Source organism: Mustela erminea, chromosome 12 (assembly GCF_009829155.1).
Source record: "Mustela erminea isolate mMusErm1 chromosome 12, mMusErm1.Pri, whole genome shotgun sequence".
Taxonomy (NCBI): domain Eukaryota; kingdom Metazoa; phylum Chordata; class Mammalia; order Carnivora; family Mustelidae; genus Mustela; species Mustela erminea.
This window is the reverse complement of record NC_045625.1, coordinates 71,405,749-71,429,094: the sequence shown is the minus strand read 5'-3', so window position 1 is coordinate 71,429,094 and position 23,346 is coordinate 71,405,749. Positions and strand designations below refer to the sequence as shown.

The 23,346-nt window shown below is 37.7% G+C and overlaps 1 long non-coding RNA gene across 2 annotated transcripts in view; it reads left to right on the top strand.

Moving 5' to 3' along the window:
• The first annotated feature begins 451 nt into the window (after positions 1–451).
• Positions 452–23,346, top strand: part of LOC116570513 — a 94,017-nt gene continuing 71,122 nt past the window's right edge. For both annotated transcript variants that reach the window (XR_004277462.1, XR_004277463.1), the window contains exon 1: positions 452–534. This is a non-coding gene — a long non-coding RNA (uncharacterized LOC116570513). The remainder of the gene's footprint in view (positions 535–23,346) is intronic.

The window sequence follows — 23,346 nt, the reverse complement described above, 5'->3', positions numbered from 1 at the left end:
ACTTTCATTCACATGCTTATTCTAATAGTTTTGTCCTCTGATCCCTCTCAGAGCATTCTGACCTGCTCCAGTGTATACAGTTTGCCCTCTAGACCTAGTGCACAGCTGTCACTCTGGATTCCCATTTTCCACCATCCTGAGGATGCTCTTTGCAGCTGATCTGTAGTCAGTCTTCTACTCTTGTTTTCAAGGTTGCATTAACCTCTCGTGTTACTCAGAAGGCTTTCAAGATAAATATTTCGAGACTTTCTTTTTCTTACATTATCTCTATTTCCTGCAAGGTGCTTTTTTCTATTCATAGCCCTAGGATATTTAATAGTCCTGGATGTCTGCTTACAAGTGAATGGAACTAGTTGACAGTAGTATCACTGTAGGGTGAGCTGGTTACATTGATGTTGGAAAACTGATTTCAGTATTGTTTTGTCTCTCCTCATTGGCTGAACAGTTTCCCTAGAAGAGACTCGTGATCTCCTGCCTGGAGGGTGAAGGCCCAGCAGCTGACACTTGGAAGCTGAGTGGAGGAAGCAGACTAAAGTATGTATGTGTTAAATTTTTATTTTTAGTAAAGCATACCTGTCTCTAATTGGTTCTCCTAGTTCTAGATACCATCTGTTTTGTCCTTTTGTTGGCTTACAACCCTCCTGGCAACTTTCCCTGGTGTAATTTGAAAATGGTCCCTGTACTCAGAGGGCATGAAAGACTGAAGAAAGACACAGGCCACTCCAGGTTAGTAGATAGGCACTTTTAATAAACAAAAGGAACTTACATATGAGGCTTGACTTGGCCAGCAGCAAGAGGGATGGATTCCCACACCTGCCCGTCAAATCTGAAAAGTTGGTGAAGAGGCCTTAACTGAGTTCAGAACACCACATTGGTGTTCTCTACACAGCGTCACTATCTCAAGGCTGTGTTCCTGGAGCAACCTCTAGGAGTGGGGAAGGCAGGTGGGACCCACATTCTAGGACAGGAAATGAGTGAGGAGCGTCAGCTCACAGGTCAGTTGGAGGTCACATTTTTTCAATGACATTCCCCAACATCCTTCCAGAAAATAAATTTCTGTCTTCTCCCAAGGTGGGATAGTGTAAAATGGAGATGGAATGGGGCCAGAGAGAGAACTTTCAGTAAGTTCGAAGTAGGTTTCTTCTTATTAGACAATGCTCCTCACCCTAATTTTAGATGATGTTGCCAGTTGCTGGCCTATTAGACCTGGCTTTCTCCACTGATGTTGTAGAATGCTCTATCTCAGTTTTTTTTTTGTTTTTGTTTTTAGTTTCCAGTTATTTTATATTAGAAATCCAAAACCTCTCCAAAATGGGATGCTGTGAAGAATCAGGCCTCTCATAAGAACCATCAAAAGTATGGCCCCACAAGGTAGAAGCATAACAGTAGTTTAGAGGAATGTAATTACAGATCAAAAGTCCCAAGGATTGCTGTGAGTTCTTTTTTTTTTTTCTTAATTTTTTATTTTTTATAAACATATATTTTTATCCCCAGGGGTACAGGTCTGTGAATTGCCAGGTTTACACACTTCACAGCACTCACCAAAGCACATACTCTCCCCAATGTCCATAACCCCACCCCCCTTCTCTCAACCCCCCTCCCCCCAGCAACCCTCAGTTTGTTTTGTGAGATTAAGAGTCACTTATAGTTTGTCTCCCTCCAAATCCCATCTTGTTTCATTTATTCTTCTCCTACCCACTTAAGCCCCCATGTTGCATCACCACTTCCGCATATCAGGGAGTTGTCTTTCTGCACTTGACTTATTTCGCTAAGCATGATACGCTCTAGTTCCATCCACGTTGTCACAAATGGCAAGATTTCATTTCTTTTGATGGCTGCGTAGTATTCCATTGTGTATATATACCACATCTTCTTGATCCATTCATCTGTTGATGGACATCTAGGTACTTTCCATAGTTTGGCTATTGTGGACATTGCTGCTATAAACATTCGGGTGCATGTGCCCCTTCAGATCACTACGTTTGTATCTTTAGAGTAAATACCCAGTAGTGCAATTGCTGGGTCATAGGGCAGTTCTATTTTCAACATTTTGAGGAACCTCCATGCTGTTTTCCAGAGCTGCTGTGAGTTCTTTTATAACAACTGAGAAACATCTAGGGGGTCAGATCAAATTCCTTGGTCACTCAAACATAGCCTTCTCATTGCTTTTTTCCTTCTGAGTCCTGCTGACCCCTTGCCCCATTGTTTATTTCTGTAGGATTTTTTTTTCTGAGAATATATATAACATGAGCCATTTGTAAGCGAGAGGATGATAATAATAGCAACTAAAATGATGGTGTAGTGCTATTTATGCTGATGTAGAGAAACCCCAAATTTTAAATGCCAGGAGGCTTGCCTGATTGTACTAAAAGATTAAATGGTTTTGATTAGATATTTGGGAATGGTTTGATTAGGAATGGGTGAAAGTGTTCGGTCTGTCTAGATGCTTTGTGGCTCTCAGGTCGAGTGTCTGATAGCCTGTGTGTATTCAGACAGCATAACACAGGATGCTGCAATGCCAAGTCCATGCTTCATCTAAGCAAAGACATGGCTTCAGACTTGGGGAATGAAGAAGTGTGTAAGGTCGTACAATGTTCTCTCCAAGGGCAAAGATGCTAATTTGACTATGAATTTCTGATAATTCCATGGGTTTGCTTCATTTTGCTCAGCCACAGACAAAGACAATTAAAATGATCAGTCTTTCATTATGTCTGGATTGTTTCTCTTTCCTTTTTTTGCTGTCTTTAAAGAAAGTGATCTTTATCTAGATTCTCAGCTTACTTTTACTCTATATCATTCCCTTATATCTCAGGTCTTTCTAATTATGACTCAGCCAATTCTTCTCTAGCCTCCCAACGTTTGTTATTTTCTCCCCTCTTTTTTCTGTTTTTTTTTTTTTAAAGATTTTATTTATTTATTTGACAGATAGAGATCACGGGTAGGCTGAGAGGCAGGCAGAGAGAGAGGAGGAAGCAGGCTCTCTGCTCAGCAGGGAGCCCGATGTGGGGCTCTATCCGAGGACCCTGGGACCATGACCTGAGCCAAAGGCAGAGGCTTTAACCCACTGAGACACCCAGGCGCCCCTCTGTTTTTTTTAAATTGAAGGATAATATATGTAGTGAAAAGCACATAAATTACAAGTGTATATTTGATGAATTTTGACAATGTGAACACACTCATGTAACAATAACACTTCTGAAGGCTTCCCTTCATTTACCCAAAGATAATCTCTATTCTGAATTCTATCACTTCTATCAGTTCTAGAGTTTGAGCTATTTTTAAATTTTGTATAAATTATATTGCACATATTCTTTAGCATTTGGCTTCCTTTGTTCCACATAATGTTTGTAATATTCAAAAGTTTATTGGGTCATCATATTCCATTGTATAAAAACACTGTAATTTCTTTATCTCTTCTATTGCTGATGGGTATTTGGGTCGTTTGCAGTTTGGGGCTATTATGAATAATGCTTCTATGAACAATGCTGTGTATCTTTTTGGTGAATATAATGAATTTCTTTGCATGTATACCTAGAAGTGGAATTGTTGGATCATAGAATGTTCACTTGCTCTACTTTAGTACATACAGCTAAACAGTTTTCTAAAGTTTGTAACAATTATGTAACAATTTATGCTTCTACCAGCGGTGTAAAAGAGTTCCAGTTCCTCCATATTCTCACCAGCTCTTCATATTTCCTTTTAGTTTTTGCTATTCTGGGAGTATTGAGATAACTCATGTGGTTTTAATCTGCATTTCCCTAATAACTAATTATGTCAGGAACCTTGTCATATGTGTACTGGCTATTATTTTTTGTAAAGTACCTAATGAAATTCTTTAGAAAAAATTTAAAAAATAATTATCTGATCTGTCTTTATATATATATAAATCAACCTTGAATTCATTGTAATATATTATATATCTTTATATAACTGGACTTAATTTGCTATTATTTTGATTAGGATTTTGTATCTATACTCCAGAAAGAGACTGGAGAGCAAGTTTATTGTCTTGTTCCTCTCAGATTTTGATAATCAAATTATCCTGGGATGGGAAATGTTTCCTTTTTTTCTTGTCTCTGGAAAAGTTTATATAAAATAAGTGTTTTTTTGTTAAAAACAAGTATTAGGGGGGTGCCTGGGTGGCTCAGTGGGTTAAAGCCTCTGACTTCAGCTCAGGTCATAGTCTCAGGGTCCTGAGATCGGGCCCTGAATTGGGCTCTCTGCTCAGCAGGGAGCCTGCTTCCTCCTCTCTCTCTGCCTGCCTCTCTGCCTGCTTGTGATCTCTGTCATATAAATGAATAAAATATTTTAAAAAACAAGTATTAGGAAGAATTTTTATGACAGATTAAATTTCTTGCATAAATATGGAACTATCAATATTTTCTTTTTTTATATGTCAGAGCTGTGTTTTGTGGGAATTTGTTGATTGCATCTAAATTTTCAAATTTATTGGCATAAAATTTTTGATAATATTTTATTTTCTTTTTAATTCTGTAGGGACTGTAATGATGCTCCACTGTTCATTTCTGGTAATGGTTCTTTTCTACCTTCTTTCTTTATCTTCACTTTTGATAAGATGTTTATAAATCTTAGTTCTTTCTTTTTAAAGAATCAAACAATTGGTTTTCTGGACTTTTCTATTATATGTTTATTTTCTTTTTCATTCATTTCTTCTTTTATCATTATTGTCTTCCTTCTGCTTTTTTAAGGTATTTAATTTATTATTCTTTTTATAGCTTCTTGGGGAGGTAATTTAGGTAATAGATCTTAAGTGTTTTTTTTTTTTCCTTTTAACATAGGCTTTAGCTGAATTCTGTAAGTTTTCATACATCTTTTTAAAAAGTTTTCATTTAGTTCAAAGTATTCTCTTTTCAGCTGATTTCTTCTTTGGCAAATAGGTTATTTATAACTATACTGTGTAAGTTCTAAATATTTGGTCACTTTTTTAACTTATCCTTTTGCAGTGAATTTCTACCTTAATTGCATTATGATCAGAAAACATACTACAACCATAGTAAGTTCTCACAAAATTAGCTGCTTTATTAGTGTATGATAATGGTTATCATACAGCTGTGGTTCACTCCTACTTTGCTTATTTCTCCTTCACTTTAACAGCACGAAGGCCTTGTGTAAGTCACTTTACTTCTCTCAGGCTTGTTTTCATGCACCTTGAAAGAGACAGTTGGATAAATGAGCTCTAAAATTTCCTCCATAACTCAACTATTCTATTATTCTATGTTATCTTTGTACTCTTAACTAGAATTCATTAGCATGATAGTAAAAGGGAATAGAGCAAATTTTATTATTTGTTCACATAATAAGAGTTGTAATTAGTAAAATAGTTCACATTTCACCGAAACACAGACTTAATTTTGTTTAATTAAGAATAAATCAGGGGTGACTGGCTGACTCAAGCGTGCGACTCTTGATCTTGGGGTTATGAGTTCAAACTCCACATTGGGTGTAGAGATTACTTAAGAATAAAATTAAAAAAAGAATAAATCATTATACTTATGTTTTTAAAAAGGGTATGTAACAATTAATAATGTGTACTGCTCCTGCCCTTTAAGACATGCTTGATTTTCAGAGAGATCATGAATGGAAACATTGAAATACCCTCAGAGAAAGCTATAATCTTACCATAGAGATCCTGAGTAAATCCAGGAAGTCTTGGAAAATTGCAAGAGGAAAATGATTTTCTCACAAATGTTAGCCTTAAGTCATAAAGTGCTCTCTTCCAAATGCAGTGTGCTCTTGACACATTTTGTTAGTGAGCACTCTGCTTTACTATGAACAAGACAAGGTTATTTCAGACTCAAGTTATGAATGTTTCCTTCTTGTCCTGTGCATTGGAAATACTTGTGGATTTTTTATCTGATAATGAACTTAAAATTTTTTTTTTTTGAAGATTTTGATTCTTGGAAAAAGGAATCAAGTTTGACATCAAGAAGTAGATTGAGATTTTATTTTGTCTTGTTAGCAGCTTTTGAGGTTTTAGCAGCTAGGCTTTCTAGTTTGTTATGCATTGTACTAAAGCACACTGATTCTTTTAGGCTTTGGGTAGTTTTCACACTGAAAACTGTGATCACTCTTTAAATATTCAATATACAAATACATTGTGAGAGGCTATTTACTACCCCACATATTTTTCTTCTTCTTTTTCTTTTTGATGAGAACATTTAAATTCTACTCTTAGCAAATTTCCATGATACAAAATAGTGTTATCAACTATAGTCAAAATGTTTTACATTAGATTCTCAGACCTTATTCATAGTATAGCTGTAAGTTTGTCTCCTTTACTAACCTCTCTTGATCACATCCCCCACTCTATCCCAGCCGCTGGCAACAACTTGTCTACTCTGTGTTCACTTCTAATTGTTATTCTAGACTCTTGGTTGACTCATGTCCCTTCTAGAGTTTTAACCTGGGAGAATCTTGGACATAGAAAGGCTTGGATTCCATGTCAGTAAATAAAATAGCAAAACTTCTTGAGATTGACCCATTGCATAATCCTACATGCAAAAGCATGATTTAGTTTTTTAAGGGATAGTTTAAAGGAAGAAAAAAGAAGACTTAAGCCAACAGTTCTCTAATATTCCTTATCACCAACCTTAAAACAAGATAATGATTCATTTCTAATCGTTTCCTTACAAAGAGGCATGGTAGAGACTACCCTTCTGTTAATCATGGCCTCAGGCTTGACCTCCTGAATTCTTTCTATTCTGCTTGTTCACAATGGCATACAACTCTCTTTACCTTTGGTATCTGCTTGCTTCCAGTCTCTGGTTTTCTTTCTGGGACTTCACATTCTGGACTGTCCCTTTTTTCCTTGATATATATTTGCCTGGGACTTAAAATTTCCTTTCCCCTTTTCCCATGCTTTGTGGCTATGGTCAATAAAACCACCCCATCCTTAATCTTGGTTCCCGAAGCTCATTTTTCCAATTTGCTATTTCAAAGTCCACAAAACTTTACCCAGAGAAGTAGTGGGTCGAATCTCACCTTTTAGGGCTCTGTAGCTCCCAGAAGAACTTGGATGCAAACAGTTGTTTCCAACTGGCATTTCTCACAGTTTACGTGGAAGAAAGCTTAAGAGGAAGATCCTGGAGGAAAGTGAGGCTGGTTTGCTTGCTTTTGTGCTCCAATACTAACCACCGCCATAGTTCATTAATTTACATTCTGGGGTGCAAGAATCTGTGACTCCTTATTAAGTGCTTTTAACTTACTCTAGAGATTCTTATCTTCAGTAGTAGGAACATTTTTTCTGCCTCAGAAATTTCCAAATTCAAATAACAGTAGCAAAAACAACAGCAAAAAACATTGTAACATTTATTGAGAACTAACTATGGTCCTATCCACCTTTATATGCATTCTCTCAACAACAACAACATAATGAGCTAGATCCTATCATAATCCTCATTTCAGAGAGGTTTAGAGAGGCACATAAATTGCCTAAGGCAAAACAGCTAGTATTTATTAAAATTTGGAAAAACATCCAGTTCTGCTTTTTAGAAAACCCAGCTCTTAATTACTAGAATATTGCCTTCTTCTTTGCTCCATGGTTTAACATTCCAGAATGATTTCTGGGATATGTGGTTTAGCTTACTATTAATGCCAAATTGGGGGTTTTGCATTAAAAGCCTTTTATTACTGATAGTATGTAATTAAGAATGTTTGAGCAATAATGACATTTTATATTTGATACAGTTTTTTACTATATAGGACATATTTTCCATACTTCAGTACTCATATTAATCCTGTATGGGTGTCTGCTATAAAGATGAAAAATTTGATCTTTAGAAAAATCAAGGAATACGCCCAAGTTCCATGCAGAATCAAAACATGGGCATAGCCTTTTGACAATTATAGCCTTTTGTATTATTCTTCCTAATGCAAGATTCTATATTACTGCTTACCAGAATTACTCCAAAATGTCTCTGAAATGGAATTTCAGCTGTGTACTAGCTCTAGTACTTTTTGGAGATGATAAGAGGAACCAATTGTAAGAATATTTCAACATTTTGTATATAGAAGAATCCTAGTCAACATTCACAATCTTATGTGCCATAAAGGAGATTGTATCTTACAGGATTTCATGAAGAAATCCCCCCAGGGTCACCAAGAGAAAGAACCTCTGATTCCTTTATACCCACTATTCCTGCCACATCCTCTGTATATTATTAGAAAGTCAGCGGCCTTCTATAATCTTCCAAGTGCAGCACCTTCTGGTGTGGTATTTGGTTCTACTCCACTGAACCTATGGTAACTTCTGTGTCACAAATTTCAATTTTTGTCTAGTGTGGTATGTTGAATTACACTGTCAGATAATTTTAGTAGTATTTTATGTCTATTGGGAATACATCAGTTTTTCCAACTGTTGCAACAGGTTGGTGTGATTTCTTTCTTTTTTTTTTTCTTTTTTTTTTCTTTTTTTTTTCTTTCTTAAAGATTTTATGTATTTGACACAGAGAGAGAGAGAGAGAGAGATATCACAAGTAGGTAGAGAGGCGGGCAGAGAGAGGGGGAAGCAGGCTTCCTGCTAAGCAGAGAGCCTGATGTGGGGGCTCAATCCCAGAACCCTGAGACCATGACCTGAGGCAAAGGCAGAGGCTTAACCCCCTGAACAACCCAGGCGCCCCGGTTGGTTTGATTTCTTAAGTGTGATTAAAGAGAAAACTTTTTTGGTGATGTCATTTCAGGCTGAGCAGAAGTGACAGCTCCTCAGTAGAACCCAGACAATTAAAAAACTCCCACATAGCATTTATTGGTTCTGCTTAAGTGAAGTAGCAGAGACATTGGTTTGCAGCACCATTGTTCAAAATACTAGAGTAGAATTTCACCTGGTAGTTAAATTCTAATCAAGGTAACCCTAACAAATAGCTTTGTATGACTGTCAAAAGCAGCAGCCTGGTCAAATCCGCAACAAATAACTGATTATGAAGTGAAATTGTTAGTAGAGTATTCTAGATACAGAAATATAGTCATCTTCCTAAACTCTTCAAGACAGGAAAGGAAGGGGAAAAGAGTTGGCCATGCTATTAAACATTTTGCACGTTATTTAATTTTTAGCAATGAGCTAGTAAATCAGGTCTCTGGGGGGAAATTCCCTGATTTATAGATTTTTGATGATTTCTATGACATAAATATTCTCCCCATGGCCAGTTTCAAGCTACCAAAATGATGTCACTACATGCAGAATTTAAAAGAGACGCACATACACACAAAAAAAGACGCAAACCTTTGTTTCTTACTAACACACAGTGACTTTAAGAGGTGGGTGTTATTATCTGAGATGTTAAGTCACAATAACTGGGAAATTGTAGCAGTTGAAATGAAATTGGAGTAGTCATATCTGTATGACCAGGAGCTCTGTTGTATTCTACTATGCCTGAAAAAAAATGTGTATATTGAGAGCCTTCCCTGTGCTAGACATTGAAGACACCTTGCCGTGGTAATACCTAAAAATAATGAAGAAAGCATGAAGACTCCAAACTTGGCAGTTTGTTGCTTCTGTACCCACCCACATGGGAAAGGTGAGAGAATTTCAGGTATAGTACAGATCTACTGAATTAAAAAACACAACATAGTAGAATGAAAATATCTAATGTATCCTCCAGTTGGTTTTGTTTGTTTTTGTATGTATATATACTTATGTTACTGCTTAAAATGGTAGAGAATAATGTCCACAATGTTATTGAAATGGGAAGAATTAAATATAATTAAGTCACCCCTTTCCTGTTATTTCATTAAAGAAATATGAGCTCATTCTGCTCTTCTATTTGTCTCAGAATTTGATTATGACACAGGATATTATAAGACAACAAAGAAATGGGCCCATTCTCAAATCCCATCCCAAGTGATCAAGGGTGTTTCATTTTATTTTGATTGATTTCTCATCTGTTCCTATTCTCTGTTTAATTGGAAAGAGTTGGCAGAGTGCTTAGTGTCTAAACCTATTAGAATCAATTCCAAATTTTGTTTACCAAACTCAGATGGACACTCAGGCTCATAGTCTTAAAGAAACCTACTATGCTGTGTTCCTTCTAATAAGGTTCCCTGGAATAAGTGATTTTTTCCTAAAATTGTGCTAGAATCTCACAAGCATTCATGCCTTTGCCTGGTAGATGCCCATAGAGTTTTTAATGCCTCTGTGGCCAGAAAGAATGAAAAGACTCTTCCAAGTAGCTAATTTACCACCTGCCTAATGCTGTGTCCATGACAGTTACGCAGTAAGTTGAAGCAGAGCTAAATTTTCTCTTTGCTCACAGTCTCTGTCAAACTGATTCCATCCCTAGGCTATTACAGCACTATGGGGAGAAAGGCTTAGAGGCTCATAGAATCGAAACTGTTATTGAAAATTATAGTGTCTTAAAATGACTACCTGACTACTAGATTCTGAATAGAAATTCTGGAGAATCTAGAGGTTCCCATGTGGACAATGTGTGGAAAGCAAGTGAGAGGGAAATGACTCTGTTGCAGGCCTTCATTTTATGATGCTGTTATCTTGGCTGACCTGTGGTAGCAAGGTCCACAAACACCATAGGCTGTCTTTTTTGGAGTCAGTGAAAATTGATGAGGAAGGAGCCACCATCCCTTCTCCCAGAGCCCCAATGAGAACCTCTCCCCAAGCTCCTTGACTATTCTTTATATGGATTGACCAGCCATAGCCATAGTATTGGTGACATATCAAAATGGGTAAGGGTGTGGACTCTGAAATCAGAGTGCTTGAGTTCAAATTCCAGCAGTGTGACCTTGTTACTTCTTTGTCCCTAAGTTTTATCATCTGATAAAAATGGGGATAGTAATAGTACCCAAGTCATAGACTAGTATGTAATATGTTTAGAGGTAAACATTACGTAAATGGTCACCCATAAAAAGATGCTCAAGCTGGGTACTGTAGCAATTGATGCCAGTGTTCTGGCCATATCTCCTTGCTATTCACTTTACATGCTGAAGACTGCAGACATGCACCAGCCAGAGGTCTTTTTTGTGGTCACAGGTTGGCTTGCATTGAGGACAGGTCAGAAGTTCTGAAAGTTAATGCTTCTGGTACAAGTTCTAAGCCAGTGGCAGAAAGGATGTTGGTGCATAAATACCCAGCTTCCTACAGTTGAGATAATTCTGGAGTGTGTTCTGTACCATCTCCTAGAATTTCCCAGGGAGATGAAGCCTCAGATGATAATAAACTTTACTGGCTTTGTTTTCTCTCTTTTCCCTCTCTCTTTCTTGCCCGCCTCCACTGTTCTACTTCCATACTGTTGTTTCCTGGGATCACTTCTCAAATTGACTACTTGCTTTTGAATCCTTTTTCAGAGTACGCTTCTGGGGGAACCCAAATCAAGACAGGTTTCATGGCTTTTGGAGTATTATAAGTAGCTACTTAATTAGGTGCATTACTTTAAATTTTTTCAGTAAGATGGTATACTTTGGGGCACCTGGGTGGCTCAGTGGATTAAAGCCTCTGCCTTCGGCTTTAAAAAAAAAAAAAAAAAAAAAAGGATGGTATACTTTCTTTAGAGATTCTAAAGAATCTTTAGAATCTCTAAAGAAAGTATACCATCCTTTTTTCTCCATCCTTTTTTCCTTTACATCTCTAAAGAAAGTATACCATCTTAATGAAAAAATGTTTTGTATACTTTTATGGTTTGGTTTATATACACAGATTTTTTTCTAAGTGGAAAAAAGTTCTGGACTTAGAGACAAGATAACCCAAGTTGCTGTTGATTAATTGGATAAATGCATTTTTAAAAAAATTCAGTTTTATCAGGTGATACTATCTATATATTATTATAACAAATAAGATAATATATCTAAAACAATTCTGCAAAGTCCACATTTTTGTATCATTAGCAGTCATCTCATTGGGGCTTTTTTTTTGTTCTTAGAATTTTTACCACTTGACATGGATTATGTGTAATTATGCAAAATAAAAGTATTCATTAAAATCAGGCCATATTGGGGCACCTGGGTGGCTCAGTGGGTTAAGCCTCTGCCTTCAACTCAGGTCATGATCTCCGGGTCCTGGGATCGAGCCCCACATCAGGCTCTCTGCTCAGCAGGGAGCCTGCTTCCCTTCCTCTCTCTCTCTGCCTACCTCTCTGCCTACTTGTGATCTCTGTCTGTCAAATAAATAAATAAAATCTTAAAAAAAATCAGGCCATATTGTTATGATCTACCTTTTGTTGTTCAATTTTTGTTAACATTTTCATTTGAACTTTTTTTTAAGTGATTTTTTTAAAAATATTTTATTTATTTATTTGGCAGAGAGAGATCACAAGTAGGCAGAGAGGCAGGCAGAGAGAGAGCGGGGTAAGCAGGCTCCCTGCTGAACAGAGAGCCTGATGCAGGGCTCGATCCCAGAACCCTGGGATCATGACCTGAGCCGAAGGCACAGGCTTAACCCACTGAGCCACCCAGGTGCCCCTCATTTGAACTTTTTAACAACCTATCTTCTTTGCCATTTTGGTGCTGCCTGATGTTCTAGGAGGCAACCAGTGCAGTGGACTTTTGAAGTATGTGTCCAAGATGCTGGTTTCTAGCCCCAGGCTGTAAATTGCATAAGACATTTTGATAAATAATGTTAAGAACATTTCTTTTTTTTTTTCCTTATACAAACAGTTTATGTGCTGTTTGACTAATGCTTATGCCAAGTATAAGTTTACCAAACAACTAAGCCATAGGAAAATTCAAACCTTATAGCATTTTCCTGTTACTTTAATGAAAAAGAAATGCATATTCCTAAAAAGTAAAGGAGCATTACATTGCTTATTTTATAAGTTAGTCCATAAAGAACTAATCATTAAGAAGTTCAACTACTTACTTTTTAAAAATAATTTTGAAAAGTTAAAAGGCAGTACATAATTATTTTGAAAATTTTGTAAAATAGTAGTAAGAGTGAATAATAGAAGGAATGATTTATATTCCCACCATTGAGAGAACAACAGTTACTATTTTCATGTATTTCCTTCCTATTTTACATATATTGTTTTCCTTTACAGTGTTGATTATATCATATAATGTGTATTTCTGCTTAACATATATATTTGGCATAAGTCTGGGGCTATGCAACAGGCATATCTCATGGCCAAGCACTTTCTTCTAGGTTCTCACTTATTCTTCCCATGTCATTTGCATGACATTTCCAGTGTCATTCCATGATACTGCTGGCAGCCTCTTTTCTTCTAGTTTGGTTTCTGTCTCCCTGTCCCACCTCCAGCTCCTAACCTCTCAGAACGCTGCCCCTGAAGCAACCATGTGCCTGAGTTTTATCACTTTGGTACCAGGGCCACCCACAGTCTGGAGACTCACCTTCTTTGGGCAGATGGATTCCCTTTCCCTGGTATGGTGATACCATCTGTGTCACACCTTTGCTTGGGAGTGAGCAGGAAAGTCTCATCTTTCCTTTCCTTTCCCCTGGACAGCTATTCATGAAGTAAGGTTATGAGTAAAGGGTGAATTCCCTGTAGGTTCCTTCCAGATGCCCCTCTCCCCTTTATAATTGGATATCCAGTTTTTAAACCCATTATTTAAGAAAATACATTTTTAAAATCATCAAGGTAACAATGTGGTGAGGTGGAATTTTAAAATATAATACAGTCTCTTTTTCAGAGGGTGAACCAGAAAGTTACCTTAAGAAAAATTTTTCTTATTATGAGAAAAAGAAAAGTGACTGGCTTACCTTAGTTATGTTAATGCTTAGGTAGCCTGTTCCGGTGTTTTTGTGTTTGGCCTTGAAGGACAGACCATAGCATTCTGGTTTTAGCAAAGTCTCCCTTTCTTACCCCTGAACCTTTGTGAAGCTTGTGAGCCAGTTTTTCATCAGAAGTCTAGCAGCCTTGTGAGAGTGAAGAGAAAAAGACCCCAGATTTAATACTAGACAAATTTGGAAGATGCCACAGCGTCCCTGGCTGAGTCCCCTGATAGGAAGGGACTCTAGTAGTAACTAAGGAGAACTCACGGGGAAAGAAAGTAAGTTTGGGCTTCGACAAGTTTCAGACGAAGGTGTAAGATAGGCCTGGCTCTAGCAGACCCTGAACTGAGCCTTCATATGGTCCCAGGCCAGGTGCTAGGTCATGGCTCGGCAGCAGTGGGATTCCCAACTAGTTTCAGTGCAGCCGTGGGGCCTGCCTCTAGTTTCAGCCACCCTGGATGTGGCCACGGCCTCAGTGCTGCCTCTGGCTTGTGGCTGTCCCCCCATGTTGCAAAAATGGTAGAAGTCTTTGGTCTACAGAGTTGTGGTTGGGGGTGACATGGGAGACCAAGTTGCCTGCCAATAGTAGAGGCAGATGCGTTTGAAAGTGATCAATTAAAATAATAAAAAGGATGTGGCTATTTTATACCTCAAGTCCCCTGAGGCAAGTTACTATTACTCAAGCACTTTTCTTTTTCCCTTTATCTTTTCTTTATTCAAGCACATTTCATGTTATTAGGAACTTCAATGGCCACCTAGTGTTGTACTGAGAGAATATACCATACTTTATTTTCTCATTTCTCCCTTATTGGACATTAAGGTCTTTTGCATGAGACATTTCTGACAGAATCTGGTATTGTTTTAGTGCTGTTAGTGTAATAGTAGTAGGAATATATGTTCTGGGTGTTAAAAGTATGCAGCCATAATGTGAAACAAGTCACACAGAACACAAACGTTATTTTTTGGAGTATGATGAATTTAGTTTCCTTTTCTTTTTGTATTCAAGAGACACTGGAAACCTCTGCCAAGGGTGGGGTGTAATAGAGAGAAGGGGCTCAGAGAACCAAGACAGCAGACCATGCTTGAGTCCCAGGTGTTCCAGGGAACCTTTGATCAGAAGAAGGGTCAGGGATAGTATTGTGTACTGGGTAGAAAGCCCACATCTATTAGATTTAAGAGACCGTGGCTCTCCCCAGTGATTCCCCAGCAGCAAGTGGGCCCAGCACTTACTTGGTGCTTGGTATGTATTTTGTGAATCTTTGAATGAATGGATATTTCCATTAAACACTCAGGGAACAGATTACAAGCCTGGGTAGGCATTCTGGAATTAAAGGATCAGATATACACAAACTTGGCATGTAATTTTGAAAGTGCTTGTTTAACCTCGAGAAGGCCATTTTTTTGAATGTAAAATTGGTAATGATAACTGTACTTACCTTTATAAAGAGCATAATATTATAACATGATAGAACCATGTGGTTTCTTAGTGATGTTATGTTATTTCAAGATATTATTTTTTCTGACTGTGTTTATATGATCTACACTTGGATATAGAAAACAACAACAAAAATGAAACAAAAAAACACTGATATAAAAGGAAACAGTAGCTCAAGTTCATAACATGGATAGTACTTTACGGTAGATAGGAGGCTGTATTTCTGAGTGTACATTATTATATTATTTTAGGCCTATATTTCTGAGTGTACATTATTATTTCTGTTAAATTTTCTCTAACTTCCATTCATTTGAGAACTGTGGCAAAATGAGACTACAGGTTCTGTTTTCAAGTTGGAGAGTTTAGAGAACTATAAAATGGGTCTTGTTTTGTTCATTTTGTTTTTTCCAGAAGACATTTGACATTGTTTTATTCTGGAAACATGGTGGCTCATGGAGTAATTTATCCAGTCAGGTCCCAGCTACCTTGCCTTGAAAGGGGAGCCCATTATGTACAACTGCCCTGAGAATCTTAACTCTGGGTCCATAATTTTTATTTATTGATATTTTTTGTAGACACCAGGAAATGCATTTTCTGCTACAAAATAGAGATTGGATTTAAAAGTTCCGTTTTTTGTGGACCTAAAAGGAAACTGATTAATTGAGCAAGGAGATAAAGCTCAATGAGTTAAGTGTAAAACCATATTCTGAAAAAGGATTAGTTCTATATAATCAATAACATGCTTTTAACATATGTTATCACATTCAAACCTCAGTAGAGCCCCTTGAGGCAAGTTGGAGAGGCATCATGATCCTTCTTTAAAAATTTAGGAAACTAAAACTGAGACTCAAAAATTTAGGGGTCATGTCTATAACAATAAACCTGGTCCCTGAAGATCAGAGTTTAGGTATTCTCACTCCTCCTACTTCATTGTGCTGCTGTTGAAGGTGCCAGAGTCTTAGAATCTTTGTCTTTCCAGAGTCATTCAATCATAGTTCCAGAATATTTGTACAAAAGAAATGTCCCTTCCAAAATTCAGATCTATTAACATATTATCAGTATAGTTCCATCTACAAACTTCTACAAATAACATGAAAGTTTGAGGCATTCCTTTCATTTTTTTTTTCTCTCTTCTTCCCCTTTATGTGTGTCCAAAGGGTATTCTTCTCACAATACCATTTCATAGGGGAAAGGAACATAGAACTTCCTGTTAATCATCAAGGCTCATACTCTGGATGCTTTTTATTTAAATTAAGGATAAAAAAAATGCTTTCTGTAGACTCGATAGGTTATTCCAACTCCTTCTCATTTGTGCTCAGATTAATCCACTGAGCCACCCAGGCGCCGCTGTGCTCAGATTTTAAATTTTTCTCTTCTGTTTTCTGGCCACAAGGCTTCTTGATAGGAAATTGCAATAAGAGAAAGGTTTGTTCCCTTTTGAAATGCTCTCCACACAGAAAGCCTGGGAGAAAAGTTGTAGCATATGTTAGAGACCCTGGCTTCTAGGAGCTGGGCCAGAGTAGGCAGCATGCAGTAATGAAAGGTGATTCTCTCTGCTTTCAAGTTTCAGTTCCCTTTTTCAAGAACTCCATTCTTGTGGCCAGGAAAAAGAAATAGAGTTGGTTCTGAACCAGATGTTGCTCAGATTTCCTGGTTGTCAGAGCAGAAGTGAGAAGACAGAATAAAAGGAGACAAAATAAGAGAGAGACCGAGAGAGAGTATGTGCATGTCTGTGTGTGCACTCACTTGTACACATGCTGTTAGAGGGCCGCAGCTTGAGAACCCAATATAATTGCAAAACCAAGCACATTTTCCATTGCAAGTAAGAATGAAGGAAAAGGAATAGATCACTAGAGTAGGGGTCTGCAAACTTTTTCTGTAAAGGACCAGATAATAAATATTTTAGCCTTTGCAGGCCACATGATCTCAGTCTCAAACCCTTAACTGTATTATTGCCCAAAACTACCTTAGATGACACATAAACAAATGAGCATAGCCATGTCCCAATGAAACTTTATGTATTGAACTGAAATTTGAATTTTATATAACTTTCCCATGTCATGAAATACTCTTCTTTTGAATTTCCCCCACCACTTAACAATGCAGAAGTCATTCTGAGCTTATGTGCCTCTTAGCCTCTTTCAGCCTGTTCAGTGTTTGCCTCGCAACTTTCGCTGACTCTGTGACATCACTGAGACGCCATCTGACCTTAACAAAGCTTTATAAAAAGCCTCTTGGAGAGGATAATGGTTTACAAACCATCGTTTTTTTTGTTGTTGTTGAGGATGAGGATAAATTAGTAGTATGTGAATTTTGTTAGAGTCAGCAGGTGTTTCAAGTGTGTAATTAGATAAATTAATCATGGAAGTACCCTGTCTGTAGCTTAGAAGTAGAACCCAAGAAAGCAGATGCCATTCAGTCTCTTTTGTCCTTAGATCATTGAGGAACCCATGAGATTAATTCTTAGGGCACAAGTACAAGGGCTTGGATGTGTAAAGGAAAAAGGCATTGTTCAGCAACTAATACCGTGTCACTATATCGAGGTTCCCTAAATGATCTCTTAAGTTACTGGATTGGGGCCCCTCATGGAACTAAAGGGTATCATACTGAGTGAAATAAGTCAATCAGAGAAATATGATCTCTCTGATATGGAATCACTGTATTCAATGATCTCTTAAGTTACTGGATTGGGGCCCCTCATTACTAATTTCGGTTAAATTATACCTTTAAATAATAATGGTTAAGTTGTGCCTTTAAAGAAACCAAGCCCCCCTCCCCCCCAAAAAAGAAACCAAGCCCCCATAATGAGATAAAATATTTAAGTTGCTACATAGGTAACTAAAAACAAGCAAACAAAATTAAAAAAAAATTAAGTTCAAATAAAGCTCTAGTGGGTTCCGGTACTTACTGATTTTCCCTACTAGGGAGAAGTTTGCAAAGTCCCAATAGGTTTGAGTTGGATTTTCTTCTTCCTACCTGTTGCTAATTATGTATCATTTTTGGACCTCTCTACTCCCATCTTATTATGGTGTTTTAGGTTCCTGGTACTAGATGTTATCTAATTTCAGAGTTCTAAGTTCAGTTTGCCATTGCTCTACACCACCCATTTACCATATTTTTAAAAATTATTTTTATTAACATATAATGTATTATTTCCCCAGGGCTACAGGTCTGTGAAGCATCAGGCTTACATATTTCACAGCAGTCATCATAGCACATACCTCCCCAAAGTCCATAACCCAACCACCCTCTCCCTACCCCCCACCCCCCAGCAACCCTTAGTTTGTTTGTGAGATTAAGAGTCTCTCAGGGTTTGTCTCCTTCCAATCCCATCTTGTTTCATTTTTTCCTTCCCTACCCCCCAAACCCCCACCCTGCCTCCAAATTCCTCATATCAGAGAGATCATATGATAATTGTCTTTCTATGATTGACTTATTTCACTCAGTATGATACCCTTTAGTTCCATCCACATTGTTGCAAATGGAAAGATTTCATTTATTTTGATGACTGCATAGTATTCCATTATATATATATACACCACATCTTCATTATCCATTCATCTGTAGATGGACATCTGGGTTCATTACCTAGTTTGGCTATTATGCACATTGCTGCTATAAACATTTGGGTGCATGTGCCCTTTCAGATTACTACATTTGTATATTTAGGATAAATACCCAGTAGTGTGATTGCTAGGTTGGAGGATAGATCTATTTTCAACTTTTTGAGGAACCTCCATGCTGTCTTCCAGAGTGGCTGCACCAGCTTGCATTCCCAACAACAGTGTAGGAGTGTTCCGCTTTCTCCACATCCTTGCCAACATCTGTTGTTTCCTGACTTGTTAATTTTAGCCATTCTGACTGGTGTGGGGTGGTATCTCATTGTGCTTTTGATTTGTATTTCCCTGATGCTGAGTGATGTGGAGGACTTTTTCATATGTCTGTTGGCCATTTGAATGTCGTCTTTGCAGAAATATCTGTTCATGTCTTCTGCTCATTTCTTTTTTTTTAATTTATTTTTTATTTTCAGCATAACAGTATTCATTATTTTTGCACCACACCCCGTGCTCCATGCAATCCGTGCCCTCTATAATACCCACCACCTGGTACCCCGACCTCCCACCCCCTGCCCCTTCAAAACCCTCAGATTGTTTTTCAGAGTCCATAGTCTCTCATGGTTCATCTCCCCTTCCAATTTCCCCCAACTCCCTTCTCCTCTCTAACTCCTCTTGTCCTCCATGCTATTTGTTATGCTCCACAAATAAGTGAAACCATATGATAATTGACTCTCTCTGCTTGACTTATTTCACTCAGCATAATCTCTTCTAGTCCTGTCCATGTTGCTACAAAAGTTGGGTATTTGTCCTTTCTGATGGAGGCATAATACTCCATAGTGTACATGGACCACATCTTCCTTATCCATTCATCCGTTGAAGGGCATCTTGGTTCTTTCCACAGTTTGGCGACCGTGGCCATTGCTGCTATAAACATTGGGGTACAGATGGCCCTTCTTTTCACTACATCTGTATCTTTGGTGGTAAATACCCAGTAGTGCAGTAGTGCAATGGATTATTTGTTCTATGAGTGTTGAATTGGGTAAGTTCTTAATAGATTTTGGGTATCAGCCCTTTATCTGATATGTCATTTGTGACTGTCTTTTCCCACTCTGTCAGTTGTCAGTTGGTTTTGTTGACTGTTTTGTTTTGATCTTGATGAAGTCCCAATAGTTCATTTTTGCCCTTGCTTCCGTTGCCTTTGGTGATGTTTGTAAGAAGAAGTCACAGCAGCTGAGGTTGAAGAGTTGCTGCCTGTGTTCACCTCAAGGATATGAATGGATTCCTGTCTCACATTGAAGTCTTTCCTCCATGTAGAGTCTATTTTTGTGTGTGGTGTAAGGAAATGGTCCAGTTTCATTCTTCTGCATGTGGCTGTCCAATTTTCCCAACACGATTTATTGAAGAGACTGTCTTTTTTCCATTGGACATTCTTTCCTGCTATGTTGAAGATTAGTTGACGATAGAGTTGAGGGTCTTTATTTCTGGGCTGTCTGTTCTGTCCCACTGATCTCTGTGTCTGTTTTTGTGCCAATACCACATTGTCTTGATGATAACAACTTTGTAATAGAGCTTGAAGTCTGGAATTGTGATGCCACCAACTTTGGCTTTCTTTTCAACATTCCTCTGGCTGTTTGGTGTCTTTTCTGGTTCCATATAAATTTTAGGATTATTTGCTCCATTTCTTTGAAAAAAAAAAGTTTATGGTATTTTGATAGGGATTGCATTAAATGTGTAGATTGCTTTAGGTAGCATCAACATTTTCACAATATTTGTTCTTTGAAATCATGAGCATGGAGCATTTTTCCATTTCCGTGTCTTCCTCAATTTCTTTCATGAGTACTTTATAGTTTTCTGAGTACAGATTCTTTTCCTCTTTGGTTAGGTTTATTCCTAGGTATCTTATGGTTTTGGGTGCACTTGTAAATGGGATCAACTCCTTAATTTCTCTTTCTTTTGTCTTGCTGTTGGTGGATAGAAATGCAACTGATTTCTGTGCATTGATTTTATATCCTGACAGTTTACTGAATTCCTGTACAAGTTCTAGAAGATGTGGAGTGGAGTCTTAGTCTTTTGTGTTTTCCACATAAAGTATCATATCATCTGCAAAGAGTAATAGTTTCACTTCTTTGCCAATGTGGATGCCTTTTATTTCTTTTTGTAGTCTGATTGCCAAGGCTAGAACTTCTAGTACTATGTTGAATAGCAGTGGTAATAGCAGACATCCCTGCTGTGTTCCTGACCTTAGTGGAAAAGCTCTCAGTTTTTCCCCATTGAGAATGATACTCATTGTGGGTTTTTCATAGATGGTTTCATGATATTGAGGTACCCTCTATCCCTACACTGTGAAGAGTTTTCATCAAGAAAGGATGCTGTACTTTGTCAAATGCTTGTTTGGCATCTACTGAGAGTATTGTATGGTTCTTGTTCTTTCTTTTATTAATGTGTTGTATCACAGTGATTGATTTGTGGATTTTTGAACCAGCCTTGCAGCCCAGGAATAAATTCCACTTGTCGTGTGAATAATCCTTTTAATGTACTATTGGATCCTATTGGCTGGTATTTTGGTGAGAATTTTCACATCTGTGTTCATCAAGGATATTGGTCTGTAATTCTCCTTTTGATGGGGTCTTTGTCTGGTTTTGGTATCAAGGTAATGCTGGCCTCATAAAATGAGTTTGAAAGTTTTCCTTCCATTTCTATTTTTTGGAACAGTTTCAGGGAAAAAGGTATTAGTTCTTCTTTAAATGTTTGGTAGAATTTCCCTGGGTAGCTGTCTGGCCCTGGGTTCTTGTTTGTTGAAAGTCTTTTGATAAATGCTTCAATCTCCTTACTGGCTATGGATCTGTTCAGGTCTTCTATTTCTTTCTGGTTCAGTTTTGGTAGTTTATATGTCTCCAGGAATGCATCCATTTCTTCCAGATTGTCAAATTTGCTGGTGTAGAGTTGCTCATAATATGTTCTTATAATTGTTTGTATTTCTTTGGTGTTGGTCATGACCTCTCCTCTTTCATTGATGACTTTATTAATTTGGGTCCTTTCTCTTTTCTTTTTGGTAAGTCTGGCCAGGGGTTTATCAATCTTATTAATTCTTTCAAAGAACCAGCTCCTAGTTTTGTTGATCTGTTCTACTGTTCTTTTGATTTCTAGTTTATTGATTTCTGCTCTGATCTTTATTATTTCTCTTCTCCTGCTGGGTTTAGGCTTTCTTTTTTTTTTTTTTTTTTTTTTTTTTTTAGATTTTATTTATTCATTTGACACAGAGAGATCACAAGTAGGCAGAGAGGCAGGCAGAGAGAGAGAGAGGAGGAAGCAGGCTCCCCGCGGAGCAGAGAACCTGATGTGGGACTCGATCCCAGGACCCCGAGATCACGACCTGAGCCGAAGGCAGCAGCTTAACCCACTGAGCCACCCAGGCGCCCTGGGTTTAGGCTTTCTTTGCTATTCTTTCTTCAGCTCCTTTAGGTGTAGGGTTAGGTTGTATACTTGAGACCTTTCTTATCTCTTGAGAAAGGCTTGTATCACTGTATACTTTCCTTTCAGGACCGCCTTTGCTATGTCCCACAGATTTTGAACAGTTGTGTTTTCATTTTCATTTTTTTCCATGAATTTTTTCAATTCTTCTTTAATTTCCTGTTTGACCCATTCGTTCTTTAATAAGATGCTCTTTAGCCTCCATGTATTTGAGTTCTTTACCACTTTCCTCTTGTGATTGAGTTCTAGCTTCAGAACATTGTGGTCTGAAAATATGCAGGGAATGATTCCAGTTTTTTGGTACCAGTTGAGACCTGAGTTGTGACCCAGGATGTGATCTATTCTGGAGAGTGTTCCATATGCACTAGAGAAGTATGTATATTCTGTTGCTTTGGGATGGAATGTTCTGAATATGTCTGTGATGTCCTTCTGGTCCAGTGTGTCATTTAAAGCCCTTATTTCCTTGTTGATCTTTTGCTTGGATGATCTATCCATTTCAGTGAGGGGAGTGTTTAAGTCCCTTACTATTATCATATAATTGTTGATGTGTTTCTTTGATTTTGTTATTAATTGTTTTATATAATTGGCTGCTCCCATATTAGGGGCATAGATATTTGAAATTGTTAGCTCTTCTTGTTGGACAGACCCTTTAAGTATGATATAGTGACCTTCCTCCTCTTTTATTATAGTCTTTGGCTTAAAATCTAATTTATCTGATATATGGATTGCCACCCCAGCTTCCTTTTGATGTCCATTATCGTGGTAAATTGTTTTCCACCCACTCACTTTAAATCTGGAGGTGTCTTTGGGTCTAAAATGAGTTTCTTATAGACAGCATATCGATGGGTCTTGTTTTTTTATCCATTCTTATACCCTGTGTCTTTTGATTGGGGCATTTAGCCCAACATTCAGTGTAACTACTGAAAGATAAGAATTTACTGCCGATGTATTGCCTGTAATGTGGCTGCTACTGTATATTGTCTCTGTTCCTTTCTGGTTACTGTTACTTTCAGGCTCTCTCTTTGCTTAGAGGACCCTTTCAGTATTTCCTGTGGGGCTGATTTGGCATTTGCAAATTCTTTTATTTTTTATTTGTCCTGTAAGCTTTTTATCTCTCCTTCTATTTTCGGTGACATCTTAGCTGGATATAGTATTCCTGGCTGCATATTTTTCATGTTTAGTGCTCTGAATAT